Source organism: Hyaena hyaena, unplaced genomic scaffold (genome assembly GCF_003009895.1).
Source record: "Hyaena hyaena isolate Hyena2069 unplaced genomic scaffold, ASM300989v1 scaffold_652, whole genome shotgun sequence".
Lineage (NCBI taxonomy): Eukaryota > Metazoa > Chordata > Mammalia > Carnivora > Hyaenidae > Hyaena > Hyaena hyaena.
This window is the reverse complement of record NW_024081284.1, coordinates 87,009-111,188: the sequence shown is the minus strand read 5'-3', so window position 1 is coordinate 111,188 and position 24,180 is coordinate 87,009.

Here is a 24,180-nt window from a genome sequence, read left to right as displayed (position 1 = left end):
TTCTGTGCCATGCTTACAGCGCTTGGTACTCCTTGAAAAGCACCTAGCAGACTGTGTGAGCCTAAGTAGTTTTCAGCGGGGAGACCGGGTGAAGGAATAGATGGATATCGGACGCTGTCCCTTGTAACATGTTTGCCGCGTGCTTTTACGACTGAAGATGCAGGTCTTCAACAGAGAGCGCAGAGTGAAACTGAGCCGGTTTTGCTTCTCTGGTCAGATTAGTATAAAGCCAGCTGCTTTGGGAAATGGATAAAAACCTTATTCTTTTTTCTCACTGAACAATTTAAAAAATCACTTTATTTCTCTGTATTTGTACTTGTAATTTTTAATGAGCCTTATTGCTTATTTATTTTAGTTTTGCAGGTGGTTCTGGGGTCCAGTCCTTCTGATCTTAGTCTGGTTACAGGATGATAGGGCTGCGGCGTTCATTTGGCATCTAACGTTGATGAGGCCTTTCTCACTCTATCTGTTGCATGCAGTCTTTAAGAAGTGTCTCTCCATATATCTATGTAACCGTTTCTCCCCTGATATGGGCCTTTACTTGCTCTGCTTTTAGAGAACCTTTCTGACTTTTTTTTGGGGGGTGGTGAGGGGCAACTTTTCTGAAATTTCAAGTCTGCCTCTAATGTGGCTCAGAATTCCCCTTTTTGGACATCAAGGACTCTAACACGTGTTTCGTTTCTCCCAAAGTTACAATCACTTCCATTTTACCAACCAGTTGGTCAGTCATATCTGATGTTTTTTGGTTCTTCTGTCTAGCTGTGTGGCCTCAGGTAAGTTTCTTGTCTGTCAAAGTTCAGGTTTCCTATCTGTTGAAAGAGGAAGTTGGACTTGGCAAGATCCCATCATACCAAAATCTTTAAACCAGTTAAAATATATCATAGTGGAAGAATCCATTTTCTTTTACTCCAGTTGAGGTTGGAGTATGATGAAAGTTTTTGCTAGCATTGATAGTTTGTTTCTAATTACTACTGATCAGTATTCCAAGATAAGAATATACCATAGTTTTCTTTTTAGCTCTATTGAGATATAATTGACAAATAAAATTATAATATACTTAACATGTATAATTTGATATACATATACATTGTGAAATTTCCCACAATCTAGTTAATTAACACCACACCCATCACCTCACATATTCACTTTTTGCCTTTTTTCATGATTTGTTTAATCATTCACCTGTTGAAGGATATTTGGGTTGTTTCAAACTTTGGCTATATAATAAATTAAGCTGCTATTGACATTTTGTGTGTGTTCTTGTGTAAACATAAGTTTTCATTTCTCTGGGGTAGATGCCCAAGAATTCACTTCCTTGGTCGTATGGTGATTTCATATATAGTTGTTATAAGAAATTTCCAAATGGGGCACCTGGGTGGCTTAGTCGGTTAAGCGTCCGACTTTCACTTGGGTCATGATCTCGCGGTTTGTGGGTTCGAGCCCCGCGTCGGGCTCTGTGCTGACTGCCAGCTCAGAGCCTGGAGCCTATTTCAGAGTCTGTGTCTCCCTCTCTCTCTGACCCTCCCCTGCTCACGCTCTCTCTCTCTCCTAGAAATAAATAAAAATATTAAAAAGAAAAGAAATTTCCAAAGGTATGCCAGAAGTATTCCAGAAATATAATTTTATATTCCCATCAGCAGTGTATGGAAAATTGATTTCCTCTGTATCCTTGCCAGCATTTGGTGTTATGATTTTTACAGCTGTGCTATTAGGTATGTAGTGATATCCCATGGTGGTCTTTGCATTTCTTTATTGGCTGATGATGTTGAACATTTTTTCATGTGCTAATTTGCCATCTGTATATTCTCTATAAGAAAACGTTCCTTTATTATCTTGTGTCCTGTTTCTAACTGGATTGTTTGTTTTGTTGTTGAATTTTGAGAGTTCTTTATATATTCTGAGTACTAGTCCTTTCTCAGACATGTGGTTTGCACATATTTTCTTCATGTCTGTTGTTGCTAATCTTTTCATACATTTAAAAGGGTCTTTCACAAAACAAACATTTTAAAATTTTAATGAAGTCCAGTTAATTCATTTTTTCTTTTATGAATTTTATTGGTGGTGTCAAGTCTAAGAACTCTCTTTGCTTAACCCTAAGTCCTGAAGATTTTCTCCTGTTTTCCCTAAGAATTTCACATGTTTTTTGTTTCACATTTAAGTCTGTGATTGTTTTGAGTTAATATTAGCATAAGATCTGAGGTTTGGGTTGAGATTCACTTCTGACTTAAGGATATCCAATTACTCCAGTACCATTTGTTGAAAAGGCCATCCTTTTTCTATTGAATTGCTTTTGCACCTTTGCCAAAAATCAGCCAACTATAATGTTGTGGGTCTGTTTCTAGACTCTCTACTCCATTGATCCATGTATTTATCTCTTTGCCAATACCATGCTCTCTTGATTACTGTAGTTATATGTTAAGCCTTAACATCAAATAAAGTGTTTCTTCCTACTTCATTCTTCTTTTTCAAGATTTTTTCAGCTCCTCTATGTCTTTCCATATAAATTTTAGAATAGACTTCTCTATGTCTACAAAGTATCTTGGTGAGAGTTAGATGGAAATTGTATTACATCTATAGATCAAGTTAGGGAGAATTGGCATCATTACTATGTTGAGTCTACGGATTCATGAACAGTATTTCTCTTCATGGGGGCTTTGATTTCTTCTGTTAGCATTTTATAATTTTTTCCCATGTAGATCATGTGCTATTTTGTTAGGTTTATACCTAAGCACTTCATCTCCTTTGAAGAGATTTTTAAATAATACCGTGTTTTAAAATGTCAGTTTATTCATGGTCATGATAAATGTATACAAATTTGATTGGTTTTTGTGTGTTGATCTCATATGTAGACAGTTGTGACAATGCGTTTTTCTGAATTTATGTTTTTTTTCCATCAACCAGATTATGAAGGCTTTTGGGGGACTATGTTTCTATGGTACACAAATGGTAGAGGCTTAATATATAGTTATGAGTGAGGGACACCAGGGTAGCTCAGTAGGTTAAGTGTCTGACTTAGACTCAGGTCTTGATATCATGGTTAATGAATTCAAGCCCCGCATAAGGCTCTGTGCTGACTGTGTGGAGCCTGCTTAGGATCTTTCTCTCTCTCTCTCTCTCTCTCTCTCTGCCCCTCCCCTGCTCATGCTTTCTGTCTCTTTCAAAATAAATAACCATATGTGTGTATGTATATCTATATCTCTCTGTATTTTTATGTATGAGAGGTCCAGCACCATTAGCACTGTGATTTGTGACTCAGTCATGTTTAATAAGACCTCACTTTTGTTTTTCTGCCTTTCCCTTCTTCTTTTTCCTGAAAGAGCTGATTCACAATGCATTTATCTACATGCCCAAACTCCTGTTTTTCCTTACTTTGCAGTGCACTGAATCTTTTGGAAATAGCTCTCATTTATTTACAGCTTCAAGAGAGCAGTGTCTTAGTACAGATTGAAATTGGGATTTAATTAATGTCTTTACACAGTACTTGGATACTAACCTCTTTAACTACCAGAGAAATACCTATATATCTGATTCCATTTAGAGTCTTTAGCAGGTACACAAAGTGCTAGAAACAGTTTTTTCCGCTTCTGTGTGACACAGGCAATAATTAAAGTTTAAAAGCTGTGTATTGGCTCTTTTTCATAGTTCACTTGGCATTAATTGTGTTTCTAGGCTTGTGCTTTGGTTCAGGACTTTCATTCGGCACTTTTTATTATTTGTACCATTTATTGTACATGTATCATATTTTCCAAACACCCTGTTTTCCTGGTCTCCACAAAAAATGATTAATACCTGGCAGAATATACAAATGAAAAAAGAGAACAGACGTGGGTGAGGAAATTCTATGATTTAAAGTTAATCACCAAAGGAAGAAGTGGTAACAGTCTCTTTAGGGTACTTGGGACACCAGCTTGGAAGTGATTAATAAAACCGAATGATACTATCTTCATTTTTACCGAAACTTGGCGTTCTGCAAATATGTGTGATCAAAAGTTAACATCTAATTTTGTCAAAAGTGAGGCTGATAGTGTGGGATGACAAAATCTGAAATGTTATTGTGGTTTGTTGAGCCCCTATTAATGTAATAATATGTGTGAAGAAATGATAGAGGCATCAGAAAGTCATAATTCAGAGACTAGGGGTAGCAGAATACACTACCCCCAAAAGACACCAATTTGGCATATGGGTTATTTTGGGTTGAAGGCAAGCAAGGCCCAGCAGACTCAGGAAGAGCTTTTGAAACCCCCCTTCCCTGCCTGAAAGAATTGAGATAAGGGTGTGTACAAGGAAGAGACCTATTACCAGAGGTAATTTTTGTATCAGAAAGACTTAACGCAAGGTGTAGCGAGCATTTGTTCACCAAACATTTGCTTTTCCTGTGAATTGCCTGCCTTCCCTTTGGCTCTAGAATCCTGCCTCCTTCTCCTTCCCCGGGATGGCATTCGAAGCTCAATTGCGGCATTGCCTTTGAGCCACATGTCCTTGTGGGGCTCCTGTATGTATGTAATTAATTTTGCTTTTTCTACTGTTAATCAGTTTTGTGTCAATTTATTGGCTGAACAACTAGAAGGGATGAAAGGAACATTTTTTCCATCTATACAAGAGCTCCCTAAAATAAGATCCTCTTCCTCCAAATAAAGCAAAGGAAGACCAACAATTATTTAAACATCAAACATATATGACAAAGTATAGGTCAATTCAACCTGACAGATTGGGGCCTTAGTATACGCCAGGATCCAGAGTATATACTGCGGTAGCAAGGGACATAAGATCAGCTCTTCCTCTAGATGTGTTAAAACTGGGGAAGAAGAAGGGGAAAAATAGTGGGGGAGAGGGAGGGAGGCAAACCACGAGAGACTCTTGAATGCTGAGGACAAACTGAGGGCTGATGGGGGGGTAGGGAAGGGGGGTGATGGGTATGGAGGAGGCCACTTGTGGGGATGGGCACTGGGTGTTATATGGAAACCAACTTGACAATAAACTATTAAAAAAAAAAAAAAGGAAACCGTGGCTTTCCCTGCAGATTGCCTGGGGAAATGTACTGAAGGCACCCAAGTTCCAAGCATTTAGAATCTTCAGTATCGGGGCGCCTGGGTGGCTTAGTCGGTTAAGCGTCTGACTTTCGCTTAGGTCATGATCTCGCGGTTCGTGGGTTCGAGCCCCGCATTGGGCTCTGTGCTGACTGCCAGCTCAGAGCCTGGAGCCTGTTTCAGTCTGTGACTCCCTCTCTCTCTGACCCTCCCCTGCTCACGCTGTCTCTCTCTCTCTCTCCTAGAAATAAATAAAAATATTAAAAAAAAAAAAGAATCTGCAGTATCAAGGATAATCAGACTGAAAACAAGTATACTAAACAAAATCAAATATTCCTGAGATGCCTGACGTTAATAATGAATGAAGGTAAAAAAACAAACCAAACCAAACCAATAATCACTGTAAACCTTACATTCTGAATATAAACCAGATTGATGTCCTTTTGAAACCTTTGTTGTAAGCACCAGAATCAATCAGCACAAGATGAACTTAATAGTGCAAGTAGCAGTCCTGTGTGTTCATTTCTGGACCTACTAAACCAGAAATTATTTTTTTTTCAAGGTGGCAAAAATAGTGTAATTTATTTTTTTGGATGGATTGGAATCTGGTGAATTTTGGCACCATAATGTTAAACTTGATTAAACTTGTACCTTTTAAGATTTGATAAATAAGACAACCAGAGCAAGAATGTTCTATCCTAGTGTTTTTCTAATTAGAGCTAAATGGAAATGCTCAGGTGAAACCATTATTCGCTCTGTCCACACGCTCTTACGTGCGTTATTCGCTCCGTCCACACGCTCTTACGTGCGGTTGAGTGTCCACTTTGTATGGAGAAGGGAACATAAGTCATGGTGATGCCTTCAAGAAGTTAAAATTCTGTCGGGCAGACAGATTGATGTGTGAGGAGTCCAGCTCCAGGTTAAAAGTGTAGGTGTGAGTTTTCAGGCCCCACGAAAGTCAGTTACAAAGGCTTTCCGTGACCAGCCTCGGGGAGAAGTCGTCTTCGCCACACCTGGCTTGGGGCCCAGCGCGTGCACTCAGGTCTGCAGTGCACCCACCCCTGCTGAGCTCTCCTTACAGGGAAGGAGGGGGAGAACCTTGAGGACGCTTTTCCCCCATAACTCAGTCACTCCTAGCCCACCTTGCCTGCCCCCTGCGTCCCACTTCAAGCCGCAGAGGGACCCCCGTGTCTGCGCTGCTCAGCTGGTGCTCCATCCCATGGGGGGAAGTGGAGCAAGAAGAGCTGGTGTTCCCTCTGGTGTGAGACTCCAGCTTCTATCGCAGTAAGTGACTGAGGGCTCCACTCCCTCATTTTTGTCTTGTTTTCATGGGCTGCTCTGACATCTTACCGCTGAGGTGGACCTCTCCCCGCTCAGCCAAAGTGTGGATACAAAGAGTCACAGTGGAGGGACAGACATCTAGGTAAGGGCGTGTGCAGGAGCCGTGGAGAACAGGGAGAGCCCCGGGAGGTTATGGCTCAGCGTGGGCTCAGAGGTGGGCGCTGGAAGCCAGGGTGCTCCTGGAGAGCATGCAGCCTGCCCAGGAGGCCCACTGAGAAACCGCAAACGGAGGGTGTGCAAGACTTCAGGGAGCGGGGTACTGATGAGGCCGGTCGTGTAGGCAGGGGGCCTCCTGAAGGAACCCGGATTTCATTCCCATGGGGAGCTACTGGAAATAGAAGAAAAACAGATTCATCAGAGGAAAGGGATGGTTCATCTACGTCCATCTGAAATAAGAGGCACCTGGGTGGCTCAGTCAGTTAAGTATCCGTCTCCGGCTCAGGTCGTGACCTCGCGGTTTGTGAGTTCAGCGCTGCGTCGGGCTCTGCCCTGATGGCTCGGAACCTGGCACCTGCTTCGGAGTCTGTCTTCCTCTCTCTCTGCCCCTCCTCTGCTCACAGTTTGTCTCTCTCTGTCTCTCAAAAATACATAAACATTAAAAAAATTGAAATGCCAAAGATTTATAAACATATGATCTCTAAAGGCCACGTTATGATTACCTAAAGTACTTTCACCTTCCTGTTATCTCCAGATGGGATTGTTTATACTGAATTTAGGAAATGCCAGGGAATAATGCACTTGCCCGTTGACTAGCTGTTTGGTCTATTTCATTTTTAGCTTGTCATGTTGGGACCATTTTGCTGATGACCTTGTTAAAAATAAAGTGAACTTTGTCATGATTTTATTGGTCTTGCTAATTGTTAGATGGTCCCATTAACAGAGCAAAAAGGTCATTCTTCTGGGCAAGCAGAAGACTGTGGCACAACCTCCCAGTGACAAATGTTTTTATCTCCTGTGGCATTGTGCACGCAGGCTCGTGAACAGAACAGCCCTGTGCTAGCCTCCAAAGAGAGTCAACTTGTGTGGTAGTCAAGGTCATGAACCAAAGGGCCGGCTCTCTGGGGTTCCAGCCCCACCAGTTACTAGCTGTGTGACTGTAGACAGGTTATTTGACTTACCTCAGCCTCAATTTTCCTTTTTTGTAAAATGAGGATAATGATAGAACCTCCTTCATAGGACTTTTGGGATGATCATGTGAGTTGATAAATGTAAGTCAAGTCTTTAGAATGGTCTAGAAGAGAAGAGATGGGTGGTTGCAGAAAGAGTGAGCTCAGAGAGACAGACCTCTGTGTGTTGGGTAGTGGCTTAGCACCTCAGGTTTTACAGTTGGAAAAGTGACAGTGAGAACAGTCAGATTGCCAGGGGCGAGAGGAGATAGGGAGGGAAGGGAGGGGAGTGGATGTCATTTTGGAAAGAGTGATCTGGACTACTTTCTTGAAATGTCAGGGTTTCAGGAGAGAGAGGGAGATAATTACAGCTTTCAGAAACAGTGCTGTTCAGAGAAGATCAGGACAGAGAGGCTTGCTTGAAGACAGGGAGGAATGATCAAACGGAGGTAGATTTACCACATTAGAGAAAGAGAATAATTTTCAAATAGCAATTTTTGAAAGATTTTCAGTTGCTTTGTTTTCAGAAATTTTAGTGTGTGAATTTTTAAATGAATCTAAGGGCAGAGACAAATCTATAATTTCCCAGTCTCTAATTCCTCTATAGAGACAATCTGTAATTACTCATCACCCAGCTTTGAATAGCTACCAATATTTTCCAAAATTTGTTTCATCTATCCCCCAACACTGGGAAGGAAAAGTTGCCAGAGGCTCCTGGGTGGCTCAGTTGATTACATGTCTGATTCTTGATTTCAGCTCAGGTCATAATCTCATGGTTGTGAGATGGAGCCCTGTGTCAGGTTCTGTGCTGAGTAAGGAGCCTGCTTGAGCTTCTCTCTCTTTTTCTCTCTCTTTCTGCCCCGCCCCTGCTTGCTCTCTCTCTCTCTGTCTCTGTCTCTCTCTCAAAATAAATGAATTAAAAAAAAAAGTTGTCCAAGTATTTTGAAACACATTCCAGATACCATGTATCATCTCACTGGTAACAGTTTAGTATATGCATCTCTAAGCCAGATAAAGACCTTAGTTTTCCTACCCATAATGCTATTATCAGACTTAAAAAATTAATATCAGCTTCTCAGTGTCATCTAAAACCCAGCCTACCTTGAATTGTACCCAGTTGTCTCCACATGGCTTTTTACATATAGGTTGTTTGAATAGGCATCAATATGAAGTCTATGTTGCATTTGGTTACTATCTCTTTTATGTCTCTTTCAATCTGCAACAGTCCTTTCCCAACAATCCTTTTCTCCCATGCCATTTATTAGTTGAAAAAACTGGGCCCTTTATTTTTTTTTAAATGTATTTACTTATTTTGAGAGAGAGAGAGAGAGAGAGAGAGACAGAGACAGAAAGAGAGAGGAAGAGAGGGGCAGAAAGGGAGGGAGACAGAGAATCTCAAGCAGGCTCCATGCTGTCAGCACAGAGCTGGAGTGGGGCTTGATCCCATAAACGGTGAGATTGTGACCTGAGCTGAGATCAAAAGTCTTACAGCCAATTGAGTCGCTTAACTGAGTCACCCAGGCACCTCCTGAGCCCTTTATATTGTACAATGTCTTACATTCTGGCTTTGACTGATTATTTCCTTTTTGTGTCCTTTAATTCATTGAAAGGCTATACATGATGGCATGGGTTCTGACATGAAGTATTTTCTCCCTGTAAGATGGAAGAAAGAAAAAATGATTGAGCTGAAGAGAGGAAAGCTGTGCATGTCTCGTCAAAGGACTTCCCTCTCTTGGGTGAGGGTGACATGGAATGTGAGCTTACTGCTGACACAGGGCTAGGAAGGGCTGTGGCCAGGAGTTGAGAGCTGAACATTTGAACAGAGTCTGGGGAGAGTGCCTGGGAATCAAATTGGGACGTATTAAAGGCTCAGCAAGGAAGAATGAGAACCAAACTGAGGTTCATTAGCGTTGCTTTGTGTGCAGACAGTCCACATGCTTTCTTGCCTTTCTTCATCGCTGGTTGGTGGCTTCCCAAGGGTTGATATGGACCAAGATGGGTACAGTTGAAGAACTGGAAACAGATTTGTAGGACTCAAGGGTGCAGCTGAGCTAAGGGTTGGAGTGGATGAGCTAGGAAGGATTTTGTCCTGACATTGCTGATGGGCTATGAAAACAGAGATGAGGGTCCAGTGGACTCAATGGAGGAAGTGCAGATAAGAACTATGGTGGCCAGAAGGAGGGCTCACAGCCCATGGAATATCTTCAAAAGGGTATGCAATTGATGGTGACTGAGGTTATGGGTAATTGGCAGACAGATGGGAGGAAAGTGTTGGGGCAGTTGCAGACCTGGCCTCACTCTCACTTTGCTACCACTTCACTGTGTGACCTTGGGCGGCAAGTGGTTTAATCTCTCTGAGCCTCTATTTTCTCTGTCATAAAAATGCATCCATCAGTGTAAGCTTTGATATTTTTTTTCTTTTTTGCAATTCAAGTACCTGATTTAAGCTTTGATTGCTCAGGCATCCATTTCAAAGAGGCATCCCCTTCAAAGACAGCTGTGTATAAACCATTGCTGGCCACTCAACTAGTAAAAAGCCAGGCAATGTCCCCCAGCTGACGCTCCTTTGCTGGAGAGAGTTTAGTTGATATTGATAAACTGACCAGTTGAGCCACTCACTTGTTTTTTTCTCCTCCCTCACTTTAAATTCCCTCTCCTATCTTTTAAATACACCAATAAAGATTGAGCCCACCACCCTGAGCCTCCACTGCGGACACCAGTTAAAGCAGAACCCCAGACCGGTGTGTACACTCTTTATGTGTGCCCTCTTGTGTGGCTCTACACGTGCTGTGTGATCTCCAGGTTTTATAAGAAATCAACCTTAGTTTTCAAAGTTTCCTGATGGTCATTGCTGAAGGGCGTCTTGTGATTGTCAGAAGTACAGGGCTTGTTTAACCAGAGCATTGCCTGTTGATGAGCTGAGACAGAACAGTAGCATGTAAGATGGCAGGAGGAAAAATGAGACATTGTATATAAAGCATGGAAGGCCATGACTTAATAAGAACTCACAAATAGCTCTTGCTAGAATTGAGGCCATCAGGGAATCATGAGGTCATATGTTTTGCATCCTAAAGAGGTACACTGTTTTTAAGGGCTGTCCATGAGACAAACTTTAGTACTTTGGAAAGAAAACCAATAAATTGAAAAAAAAAAAAAGTCTAAATATAATCACCAGTGCCAAATTAGGCAATTAGAAATACAATAAAGCTAAAACAAGGCCATTGTTTTAACACACATCCTCAAATATACATACAGTGTGCCTGCCACTCTGTTCATGCCTGCAAACTCTTCATGTTCTATGTGCTCCAGTAAGACAACCACTATTTTGTAACCTCCTCCGATTTATAACCATGCAATCAATAATTAGGTATTCTGGCTGGGTGAGCCAGATATTCACAAATCTAATCAAGGCTGCTTTTAAGTAAAACACATAGGACCATGCCTCTTTTCTCTTATCTTTCAGTATTCACAGTCTAGCCAAGAAATTCAGAAGGGCCTGTGTGTGGTAAAATTTCACTGCGTGTTCAGCATAAATGGGAAGCCAGGAGTGCTGTGATTTAAACACTCCCCTCTGATGAAGGCAAGCACTGAGCAGAATGCCTCCTCCTTAGGAAAGAGTTAATGGGAGTAGTGAGATGCACTCACCGGTTTCCAGCTCAAGCATTTTTTTGAAACACTGCAAGACTGATCTGCAAGTTTCTGAATACAAATGCACCAGTCATTCGGCTCATAAGCCTCACAAACGGCCTTGGCTGCCACTAAGTGGGTGGGAAATGAGAGGGAAGGAAGGTGCTGCCATGTTTGTGCAGTGTGTTGTACCGGCATTATACTGATAAAAAATGCTGGTGAGGGGCCATGTTTTCAGATACTTGTGAGAATCTCCTGCCTGTGTTTTATCTTTGGGTGTTGCCATGGCTACTGATGGAAAGAAATGAAAACCAAAAGGTGGAGGAAGGTAGACAGATTAGGGGGTGGAAGGAATGCAGAAAACAATCTCACCAGCCAAGTATCTGGGAAGATTTATTGTTGAAGGTCTTGACTTCAAGACCTGCTGCATATGCTGTCTGTTCAAATATCCACTCTGAAGCCAGTTACCATTTTGAATAAAGCTCCACAGAGGATACACTGGAGATCAGTTGACCTGCTTCTTGTGCAACTGTCCTTAGATTTCTTGTAAAGGAGATTAAGAAAGTAAGGAATCTTACCTTCAAATCTTGGCCCTGCACTTCCCAGATACTTGGCTTCTGCTGAGTTATTTTGCTTCTTGGAATGTACCTCGCTGGGTTCTTGGAGCATCGCATGTGTGAAAGTACTTAGCGCAATACTGTGCATACTAATGGCCACTTTGGGTCAGGTTTTATTCTACTTATAAAGTTGTATAGGAGTGGATTGTGACAAGCCAATCCACTTGTCTGTTTCTCTCAGTCTTTCTTTAGGGAAGTGGAATGTGGAATCTATTTTATTAAAGTGATATATTGGCAGCTTGTAAAAGCTGGTGAGCAAGCCGACTGTACTCACAGCTTGTCTGTGGGCAATTCTTGCCCCTCAGGTTATGCCTACTTGAGGAACAAGACGTGTTCTGCCACGCTGGCTGCAGTATGCTCATGTGGTCCTGATACTTTAAAAAAAGTTGGGTGTAAGGTGCTTGGGTGGCTCAGTTGGTTGTGCATCTGACTCTTGATTTTGGTTCAGGTCATGATCCCAGGTTGTTGGATTGAGCCCAACATCAGGCTCTGGGGTGAGCATGGAGCCTGCTTAAGATTCTCTCTCTCCCTCCCTCCCTCCCCCATCTCTCCCTCTCTCTCTTTGTTCCCCTCTCCCTTGCTCACATTCTCAAAACAAACAAACAAACAAACAAAAAAAAACCAAAAAAAAAAAAAAAAACCAAATCAGGTATAAATAACAGTGTTTTGGAACATCTTTCCTGTTAAAATGTTCTATCTCTGACTGAAAGGAAATTGACAATGGTGTTGACAGTTAAACCTACTTTCCCTTTAGGTGATTCTGTCAAGTGGTTACTTAATTTTGTTACTGATTTAAATACATTCGAATTCTTTCTGTTTAAAGTTAGTGAAAAATCCTTTTATAAACTAAAGGTTGCTTTTGAGATGTGAATGCTTAGCTTCCTTCATTTCAGTTTACATGGTTATAAACATGGGTCCTTATACACAGCTCTGAATTTTCATAAGGAGCACTGGCAAACTCTGTCCAGCCTCTTGGGCATCTTGTTAAAATAGATACAGAATGTTTTCTCTTCTTTATTGGAGAAGTTGTCCATTATTTTAACGTTCGATATTTAGGGACACCTGGGTGGCTCTGTCGGTTAACTCCCTACTGTCGGTTTCAGCTCAGGTCATGATCTCCTGGTTTGTGAGTTTGAGGCCCACATCAGGCTCTACACTGGGGGTGTGGAGCCTGCCTGGGGTTCTCTCTCCCTCTCTCTGCCCTTTCCATGTGCACTCTCTCTCACACTCACTTGGCAAAGTAAAAAAAAAAAAAAAAAAAAAAAGTTAAAAAAAAGTTTGATATTTATAGATGTCTTACATTTCTGGAGAAGTCGTCTACAACATTCTAGAGAGTAAGAATCCATTGCTTCTACTTGTTTCCCCCTTACATCTGATAAAGGTTACTTTTCCTCTTTCTACACCATCTACATAACTGCTGAATCTTACAGCTCATGACCGTGTTTTCCAGGCTCTGGGATACAACCCGTTTAGGAGCCAGAAAATCAAATTGGTGGTGGCTACGGGTCTATTTAAAAAGTGAAATGGAACAGAATAGAAAATACCAGAGTGCTTTCTACCTGGGAAGGTTAGATACTGTTTCTTGACATTTTTCTTGTTATTTGTTTATAGTCACACATGCAGATTGAGGTAAAAAAATTGATGGCCATTGACTTCAGTGTTATAGTCCAAGGTAAGTGTCACTGCCTTACGGTGTGAGGATTTATGTTACTTGGAGTTCTACCATTCTCTTAGCATTAGAATCATTTTTAGACTGTTCCACATACCTGTTAGAGATGCCACCAACTGGCGAGTTACCGAGGTTTAAAGCCCCAGTGTCCTTTCTCTCTTTCTCTCTTAGTCTTGACCTCAGCTCTGTTGCTGGGTAACGATGATTCTACCCACATTATCCATCACTGCTCTTTCCCACCCTGGAGGGGGGTCCTGGCTAGGATAATAGATTTCTCACACGTCCACATCTTCTGCCCAGTAAGTTATCCTAAAGTAGAGTTCCAGGTGATCACTCCTCTGCTTAAAAAGTTTCAGAGCTCCTCTGATAGCCAGTCACTTTCAAACTTGTTTCCTGATATTCAAGGGCTTCATGATAATAACGCTTGCTTGCTTTTCCCATCTTCCTCGTCCATTGCTCTCGTGGCCTGCACTCCAGCCGGAACTTCTGCTTGCTTTCTGCAATGCATTCCGCCCTCACCTGCCTAACGCTTTTCCACGTTGTTCTCTCTTCCTGGACTTACATTTTCCTTCTGTCATGTCCCTTATTTGCTCCCAATTACTGAAATGTGTATCCTTATGTCTTGTTGAGGTTTATGTCTCAGGGCTTGACTGGCTTCACCAGGTAGAAGCATCCTTCCTACGTTAAGCTCTCCCTGCCTTTTACCTGTGTCGCTCTGAGGATGTGACTTCAGTTGTTCATGTACATGACTAACCTTCTTTTAGATCAAATGAGCCCCTCTCCCGTTTCCGATGTATTACCTTGTCTTGAAAGTAGTAGATACTTAATACATGTTCGCTAGCAAGCTATAAAATCGCAGCCTTCAAGTAGTGTGCTTTGGGTCTGAAAGGGTTAAACCAGCTGCCAAAATTACCCCAGGGAGTCCCCGAAATTGTTCTTTATACAGGAAGGAGGAGAATCCTAAAAATCTGGGAAGAACTATTCTTTCAGCTGCTTTCGGGCACTTCGAAACACTGGCAAAGGCTGCTGCCGGACACACTGGTCCTTCTCAAACCATTGGTGCACCACTGGTGCACAGAAGTAGCCGTCAGTCAGTGGTCTGTCCCCAAACATCGCAGGCAGGTGCAACCCACAGGCTCAACATCAGTGCCTGCTGCAAACTGCAGTATTCTTTCCGGCTTGAACCTTTTGTGTTTTTTGGATAGTGGTTTTCGAAGTGTCGTCCATGGCTTAGGAGCACCAGCATTACCTGGGAACTGGTTAGAAATGCCAGTTCTCTGCCCCACGTCACACCTACTGATGAGACGTCTGACAGGAGTCTCCGAAGTCTGGGTTTCAGGAAGTCCTCCCAGGAATTCTGATTTGTGCTGGACTCCGAGAACTTCTGATTTACACCTTCCTCTCTTCTCTTATCCCCACTTGCTCTGGAACCTGCATGAATCCTTAATACCATCACAAGCTTGCAAAGAGCACCGAGTCAACCGTCTCTAATCATCGGTAGTTATGCATCAGAAAAAACAATGAAAAACCAGAAAACAAACAGTATGGCAACTGTACCTGGAATAAGGAAAGCCAAAGTTGATGGAGCAAAATTAGACATAACTAAGCAATCTATTCCATCATCCACCAGAGATGTAAAAGTTGCTAGAAAGCCTCTTCACAATTAATTATCCTTAAACCTGGCTTTCTTTATGCAGTGCCTTTCAAGATAAACTACTTCTCACTCCGTATTTTTTCCCATTTATTCCCTAGTTGTGTCATAGAATTCTGTTTTCCACTGCTAGTTTGTAGACTTAGCAGCAGCATTTTAACTGGGGTGGGCTTTTGTAGACTTCCTTAGGTATCTGGTTTACAACTGATATCGTTACTTCAGGGAAATGTAATCTGTGTTCCAAAAGTCCAACTCCCAAAGCACTGAAATCTGGCAGATTGGTTCCTTGGGTACTTCCTTCGCTGGAAAGAGATACTGTGCTTGTGAGGTTCTCGGCTGCTATTTCCAGTGTGAAAAATTGGCATCAGAGTATGCCTTTCACTGAGAATCTTGTGGAGGTGCAGGTACAGCTGAATGGGCAATAACCTATGTCAGATTTTTTTTTTTTTTAATTTTTTGTAGGTGCAGAGGGATGCTAACTTCCTCCTCATGCTTCCCTGGGTGGGACTTCACTTTTGGGGTTTTCTCCTTTATACTATCTTTTTATCTTACTAAACCATAAGGGCTTATGAAGGGGCAACATTTTCAGATCTTTTTAATTACTTTGTCCTAAGGTTTTTCTTCACACCTGTCAGCATGGCTAACATTAACAACTCAGGAAACAACAGATGTTTGCAAGGATGAAGAGAAAGGGGAACCCTTTTGCCCTGTTGGTGGGAATGCAAACTGGTTTAGCCAGTCTGGAAAACAGTATGGGGGTTCCTCAAAACATTAAAAATAGAACTACTTTACAACCCAGCAATTGCACTATATAGGAATCTAGCCAAAGGATATAGGAGTGCTGATTCAGAGGGGCACATGGACTCTAATGTTTATAGCAACAGCTATAAATAATAACCAAATTATGGAAAGAGCCTAAATGTTCATCAACTGATGAATGGATAAAGAAGATGTGGTATATATATATATATATATATATATATATATATATCTACATTGGAATACTACTTGGTAATGAAAAAGAATGAAATCTAGCCATTTGCAACAACATGGATGGAACTAGAGTGTATTATGCTAAATGAAATAAATCAGTCAGAGAAAGACAAATATCATATGATTTCACTTGTGGAATTTATGAAACACAACAAGTGAACATGTGGGAAGGGAAGGAAAAATAAGATAAAAACAGAGAGGGAGGCAAAGCATAAGAGAGTCTGAAATACAAAGAATTGAGGGCTGTCAGAGGGGAGGTGGGTGGGGGGATGGGCTAAATAGGTGACGGGCATTAAGGAGGGCACTTGTGGGGATGAGCACGGGGTGTTTCACATAAGAGATGAATCACTGGGTTCTACTCCGGAAGCCGAGACAATACTGTATGTTAACTAACTTGAATTTAAATTAAAAAAAAATAAGGGAGAAAATGTGAAAAAAAGTAGACATCTGAGGTACAGGATGTATTGCCTCAGGGCCTTTGCACCTACCTGGTCTCTCTGCTGGGAACATTTTTTCCTTGAATCTTTACATCCTATTTCATCATTTTAGACCCAACTTAAATGTTGTCCCTTGAGAAAGGTCTTGTTTAAGTCTTTTATTTCAGTTAGCTCTCACTTCTCATTTCATATTCTCTAAAACATCTATTTCTATCAAAATAATTGTGTTTATTTGAGTATTGTCTGTTTTCTACGCTATAACGTAAGCTTTATAAGCTTAAGTACCTTGTTTTTTTTTTTAATTTTCTGCAGCTTTCCCCATGCTCAGAATATTTCAGAATCATAGTAGATTATCCATAACTACTTTTTAAAATTAGTGAAAAAATAGTTGAGAAGAAATATGAAGTTGTATCCTGGAAGGAGCATCTTCTGACTTCACATATTTTAGGTCTTAGAGAAGTGACTTGGAGAATTGGCTTGAGTTCTGCCTGCTTTGACATTGCTTTGAACTTTTGAACCTCAGTTTCCTTATCTGAAGATGATAATAGCTAGTTTGCAAAGTTATTTCCAGGGTAGAGGTAGTATATGTAAGGTGTTTAGCACAGGGCTAATATCAGATATTTCTACTAAATGTTTATTCCTTATTTCTTCTAGGACATAATCTAGTTGAACAAAGATGGCATTGTCTGTAAGGTTTTATATCCAGGGTTCTAAGTGACTGCTGTGTTTATCATTATGGTACCATTTTTTTTAAAAAGAAATTTATTTGAAAATATCCCTTGACATAGGGACTAGAAGTTGGTGATAGACTGTCAGAGTACTATCAAGACATATTTTTTTACCCTATTCCCTTTGTTATATCCTAACTAGGTTTAAGTGATCCAGAAGACTTGAAAAAGTTTTGTGTTTCTCATTCAAAAGCTCTACTTGAGTCAGATATAAATTTCATGACATTTGCTCCAAATATATGTGCTATATATGGACAATAGGAGTGTTCTCCCATAGAACTGATAGTAATCATGGTCTAGAGTTTCACTTTTAAAAAATGTTTATTTTTGAGAGAGAGACAGAATATGAGCAGGGGTGGGACAGAGAGAGAGTGAGGCACAGAATCTGAAGCAGGCTCCAGGCTTTGAGGTGTCAGTACAAGTCTATTGCAAGGCTCAAACTCATGGAAAGTGAGATCATGACCTGAGCCAAAATTTTATACTTAACTGACTGAGCCACTCAGGTGCACCTAGAATTTCATTTTTAAGAGTTTAGAACAATAATATGGTTTGAATTTATGTCAAGGGGATTTGTTTTGCGGTTCCATTTGCATAAGAAACAATTTTTTTAATGTTTATTTTTGAGAGAGAGAGTGCGTGCACAAGCCAGCCAGTATGAGTGGGCAGAGAGAGAGGCAGACAGAGGATCTGAAGTGTTCTCTGTGCGAACGGCCCCATGCAGGGCTTGGACTCATGAACTGCAAGATCATGACCTGAGCTGAAGTTGGATGCTTAACTGACTGAGCCACTCAGGTGCCTTAAGAAAAATAAATTTTGCATTAAGATCTTTTTTAAAAAAAATTTCTAATGTTTGTTTATTTTTGAGAGAGACAGAGCACAAGTGAGGGAGGGGTAGAGGGAGAGGGAGACACAGAATTTGAAGCAGCTCCAGGCCTTAAGCTGTCCACACAGAGCCTGATGTGGGGCTCAAACTCACAGACTGAAAGATCATGACCTGAGCCAAAGTCAGACACTTAACTGACTGAGCTGCTCAGGCGCCCCTGAGATCTTCTGTGTATAGGATGACTGACAGTGGCAAGCAGAGAGAGTTGATAGATATTACATAGTAGACTAAAGCCACCTGCTAAGCAGCCCTTGACTCCTAGGAATAATCTGATCAGCTTACTGGTTGCCGAGAGAGCATATGTCCTGATTATGCCAACAGAATAAGACACATGAAATCCTAACTTCTCCATAACACGACTTCAATGCTGAGACCACAAGCACATAAAATGCTCCTAACAGAAGGATAAATGGAACATTGAATGCGGAACCACTGAGTGGTATTTTCTTATTTTGACAATTTTTGTGATGTAGCCTGAGGAACATGGGATACCCCAGGGTCCAGCTTTTATTTATATTGATGTTGAAGATATCATTCAACTTAATATAACGTTAATTTGGGAAAGAAATAGAACTTGTTTAAGAGTCTAAAGTATGTAAGTAAATTAATTTTAACTTCACTTTCTTTTATTTTTAAATTCATTTTTAAATATAATTTATTGCCACGTTAGCTAACAAACAGTGTATACAGTGTGCTCCTGCTTCCATTGACAGCAGTTAGAAAGCTGGGTAAAATGTGAAAAAGAAAAATCTCTTCTAAAAATGACCTGGAAGATTAAGAGAGATAAGGAGATATCAAGGGAATATTTTGGGGAAGACAAATGCAGAGAAGTGAGTCTAACCGTAGGGGCTTTTATTAGTCTTGAGATATGTGTTAATCCAGAACTGAACAAAACTCAAGTGAACTCTGAGAAGCACTTTCTATAGTTTCGTGTCCTGAGTCCTTAAATTGTAGTTAAGGGCTTACAAAGATCACTCTGGTAAACTCCCCATGGTTTGGAGTGGGAGCCTAATGGATCTGCCCCTAGGATTGAGGGGAAATTAGAGCTCAAGCAGCTTTTGCATATACTGCAGCCCAGCTTAGAGTCACCTAGGTGGTTTAAGAAAAAACACCGTCTCTAAAATTGGATAATGATTATCATAGCTTGCTAATACTCCTAGGAATCTTCTAAGAGGAAATAAAAAATTTCTTTGGGGGAAAGAACTTTATTTTATCCTAATTACCCAAAACAAAAATTATTTCTACAGATAAATTTAAGATCAAAATGACTAGCACTCAGTAAAAAATAAATAGCTACATAAGGTGATAAGAAAACATAATCCAACAGAAATAATGGACTATACAAACAGAACTAGATGTGTTGTATCTGTATTATCAGATTCAAATTTAAGAAAACTACACATATCAAATGTGGGAGATGGGATTAAAGAAGTTCTTAGATATATTTTGCTTAAGTACATGTATTAAAGAAGATAAGAGACTTACTATTAGTGAGCTCAGCATCTCTTTCACGAACTTAGAAAATATAGAAAAGTCAACCCAATGAAAGTTGAAGGAAAGAAATAAAATTTCAACAATATAAATTAATAAAAATAAGGAACATACACTGGAGATCAACAAAGCCCAAAACTAGTTCTTTGATGGGACTAGTCAAATTGCTGAACTCCTTGTGAGGCTGAGTTTTTAAAAAAGGAGAGAAGTCATAAAGTCAGAATAACAAAGGAGACATTGCTACAGATCTTGCAGAAATGATAGTATAAGGGTATGGTGAACAACACATTATTTGTGCCAATAAAGTAAAAAATTTAGGTAAGATGGAGAAATGCCTAGAAAATTTCAACTTTGTAAAACTGATACAAAAAGGTATCAAAATTTGAATAGTCTTTAACCTATTAAAGATACTGAGTCTGTAATTAGAAATACTTCTACAAGGAATATTATGGGTACCCATGGCTTTAAAGGTGAATTCAGTCAAACACTAACAGTAAATCTTCCAGGGGTAAAAAAAAAAAAAGAAAGCATTCTTCAACTCATTTAATAAAACTAACAAATTTAATACTAAAACCCTATTGGAACATTATAAGAGAGGGAAATTAGTAGTGAATCTTGACAAATATGGAAGAAGTATCCTGAAAAACACAGAGAACACAAATTTGATATTAAAGATAAAAGTGATAATACATTAGGCTAAGCTTGTTTTATTCCAGGAGTGTGAAATTCATCTAATATTATTAACTCAATCAATGTAACTCACCACATTTAATAAAAGAAAAAACATGAAGTCAATTAAACAGCTGCAGAAAAGTCATGACAAAATTCCAATACCTATTCACAATAAATCTCTTATCAGTATATGAATAAAGGGAAATCTCTTAATATAATTCATTCCTAAAAAGGCTGACAGCAAAAATCATAAGCCTAATTTCTTTGGATATTAAGCATAAAAATATACCAGTTATTACCATCTCTATTCAGCATTTTACTGGAGATCATAGCTAGTATAATACATCAAGGCAAGGAATAGAAATTAAGAAATAAAATGGTCATTAATTATGAACGATTGTGAGTAGAAAATACTAAGCACTTACAGTGAGATTACCTAATCGATTTGCCAAGTTTTTTGATACAAGAACACTAAAAATCCATTATATCCCTATATTGTTCTATGGTATAGGAACTTTTAAAATAGCATCGTCATATGTGGACTGGCAGTGATGGGTTGGAGAACTCTCCTCCATAGATTACTCTGGACTATATGTATCTTCCATCGTATGGCTTCCAAAAGTGGCTTTGCCACTTTTTAGGGCCTTTTTCTGCCTGCAGCTGACAGATGGGGGAGAGTGTGAGATCACGGATGGGAGGTCAGGATATGGGCCAGGCTTGGAGTTGACTAGCTTCCATTGACTACAACATGGTGACTGGCTGTTTGGCCAGGAGGAAAAATTGATCCAAATGTAGCTGTTTTTAATGTAACTTCTGTTTACAATTTCATTATTAGATATATATCTCTGGGTGTCAGGGAGAAAAAAAATATATTGTCCATGTATGCTTTGAAGAAATAGAAACTTTGCCTAGCTGCCTCTGTATCAATTCTCCCACAGGACTTTGGCTCTCGTTCTAACAGTAACAAAGTTTTCATGAGAAAGTGAATGAATTTGTGGGCTACGTTATTTATTTCAGAAAGGAATGAAAGTTACTTCTGCGTGACACTTACTGTGTATAGATTTTGTTCGTTAGACATGAATTCCACAGTGGCAAAAACATAGATGGATGTGTTGCATTTTTTTTTTTTTTAATGTCCTGGGACCACATTTGCAGAGTGCAGCCATATGCCACCTATTCTTGCCTGTAATACTGAACGAATTAGCTTGTGATAGTGTTTCCTGAGCTAATGAGGCAAACATTTTCCCGGATTCAGATGGAGAAGAAATCTTTATTATTGTTGGTTCAAGGATAAGGAGAGCAGTGAGAATAACATTATCAAACTTGCTGAAGTAACCATCATACTCAAAGAGATAAGTTTTTCAGCAGTAACCAGGCTGAACAGTGAGAATGTAGCATTGTCATTTTGTGGTAGTAATGAGAAAAATTCATGAGCGATTTAAAAAGTTTTATTAGGGGTGCCTGGGTGGCTTAGTTGGTTGAGCGTCCGACTTTCGCTTAGGTCATGATCTCGCGGTTTGTGTGTTCGAGCCCCGCGTCGGGCTCTGTGCTGACTGCCAGCTCAGAGCCTGGAGCCTGTTTCAGAGTCTGTGTCTCCCTCTCTCTCTGACCCTCCCCTGCTCATGCTGTCTCTCCCTCTCTCTCTCTCAGAAATAAATAAAACATTAAAAAAAATAAAAAATAAAATAAAAATAAAAAAATAAAAAGTTTTATTAGAGTGGGAGAGAGAAGAAAATGGTTAGATGGAATCCAATAAAGGAGGGTCCACTTAAAGTCTTGGAAATAGATTATTTGTTTAATAAGATATTAGATTTCTGACCTATTTTTAAATCTATAGGTGTGGCTTATTTTTCTCTTTCTTGAAATGAAGGTGGTGGAATGAAAGGTCTGTGTGATCTTCCCTAGTTTTAGAACTGTAGTTTAGAACCTACGTCAGTGTCCCAGTTAATAAAATGAGCAGAGGAACAAAAATGATATGGGTGAATCAGCTAGTTCATTAGGGCTGTCTAACTGGGGGATGGTAACTTACCACATCTACCAACCCTCCATTTGGAAATGAATCAGAATGTGGCAGTTTTAGTATGCTGGCAAACAGGCTGGAGTGCAGGGCCACAGAGCAGCTGGACAGTACCCTAGAGAAGGGGAAATCTCAATGAGGAGGGAGCTGTGGATAAGGAGCCCCAAAAATCTGTGTACAACTTCCCCTCAGTAGTCAACCAGCTTCTCTGCTGCACTTGTACAGAGTGAGTCTCAAAGAAACAACAGAAAATAACAGCTGGGAGTCAAAACAGCTGAGTAGAGGTTTCAGCAATAATTGGGTACTTGGAAGAGAGAGCTTCAAGTTTATGTTCCCCAAGATAAACACCTTAGTAAATCTTCTGGGCTTAATATTGGGACCCCAGAGGCTTTAGAAGTTATGGCTACACTCCAAAAGTGAAGTGTATGTTTTAGGAGTTTTGCACTTCAGTAATAAAGGGAAACTGAAGTGGTTCACTCTCATATGCCTGAGAGCACAGGCTTGGCAGGATCAGGGGATCCGCTGGTTGCTACCTGCCTGTAAAACAGAATGAGACAGTGACAACTCAGAACAACAATGAACAAGTGAGTAAACAAAACCCAACACTTGAACACAAAAATCTTAACCTTCTTGGAGGAATGTATAACACCAGTCCTGCTCAGGATTTTATCCATAATGTCAAGCAGGTGGTACACATTGATTTATGAGGCATGCTAGAGCACTGGGGTGGGGGAGCAAGAAGTCAAACAGAGAGAGCAAAAATGGTACATGGGTGATAAAGTTATTAGAGGTATCAGATATTGTTAAAATAGCTGAGTAATCTGTTTAAGAATATGAAGAAAACAGTAGACAAAATAGATAAAAATATGGAGATTTTCAATGGAGAATTGGAACCCTAAAAAAAAAAAAAACCAAAACAAAACCAATGAATGTCCTAGAGCTGGAAAATAAAAGTGCAATATTTGTAATTGAGAATTTATCTGATGGGTCTAACAGACTGGGAGCATCAGAATACAGGATGAATTGGGGCGCCTGGGTGGCTTAGTCGGTTAAGCGTCCGACTTTCGCTTGGGTCATGATCTCACGGTTCGTGGGTTCGAGCCCCGCGTCGGGCTCTGTGCTGACTGCCAGCTCGGAGCCTGGAGTCTGTTTCAGTCTGTGACTCCCTCTCTTTCTGACCCTCCCCTGCTCACGCTGTCTCTAAATAAAACATAAAAAAAAAAAAAAAAAAAAGAAGATGAATGAACGGGAGGATGTGGTCAGTCTAAACCCCAGGAGGTGTGTCTTTTGGGAAATTTACAGAAATGGAAGGCCCGTCCGTGAATAGCCCAGACAATTTGGAGGACATCTCTATCAGACAACAAAACTTATTACAAGGCTGCAGTGATTATTATTTTACATCGGTAGAAAGAGACCCATATGCAATGGACACTTGATTTATTATAGAAGTGATACTCCAGAGGACGATCTCTCCATTGGATAGTGCCAGGCCAGTTTGAAATCCACATGGGAATAAAATGAACCTTGATCCTCATTGGTATCATAGAAAAATTTAATACCATAAGGCATATCTTAATGTGAAATATAAAATAAGTACTTAGAAAAAATAAGAGATTATTTTTATCACTTTGGGATATGCAAAGATTTCTTAAATAGAACACAAAATCACTAAAGAGAAAGTTATTAAAATTAAAAACTTCTGTTCACCAAAAGATACCCTTAAGGTTGTGAAAAGGCAAATCACAGATTGGGAGAAGATATTTATGATACAAATAAGTTGAAAGGGCTTATATTAGAATACATAAAGAGCTCCTACAAATTTATAAGAGAAGGTGACCTGAGTGGGGCTGGGTGGGGTATTTGGAGACTTGAATGGACACTCTAGCAAAGAAGCTCTCCAAATGGTGAGCAAACATTTGTT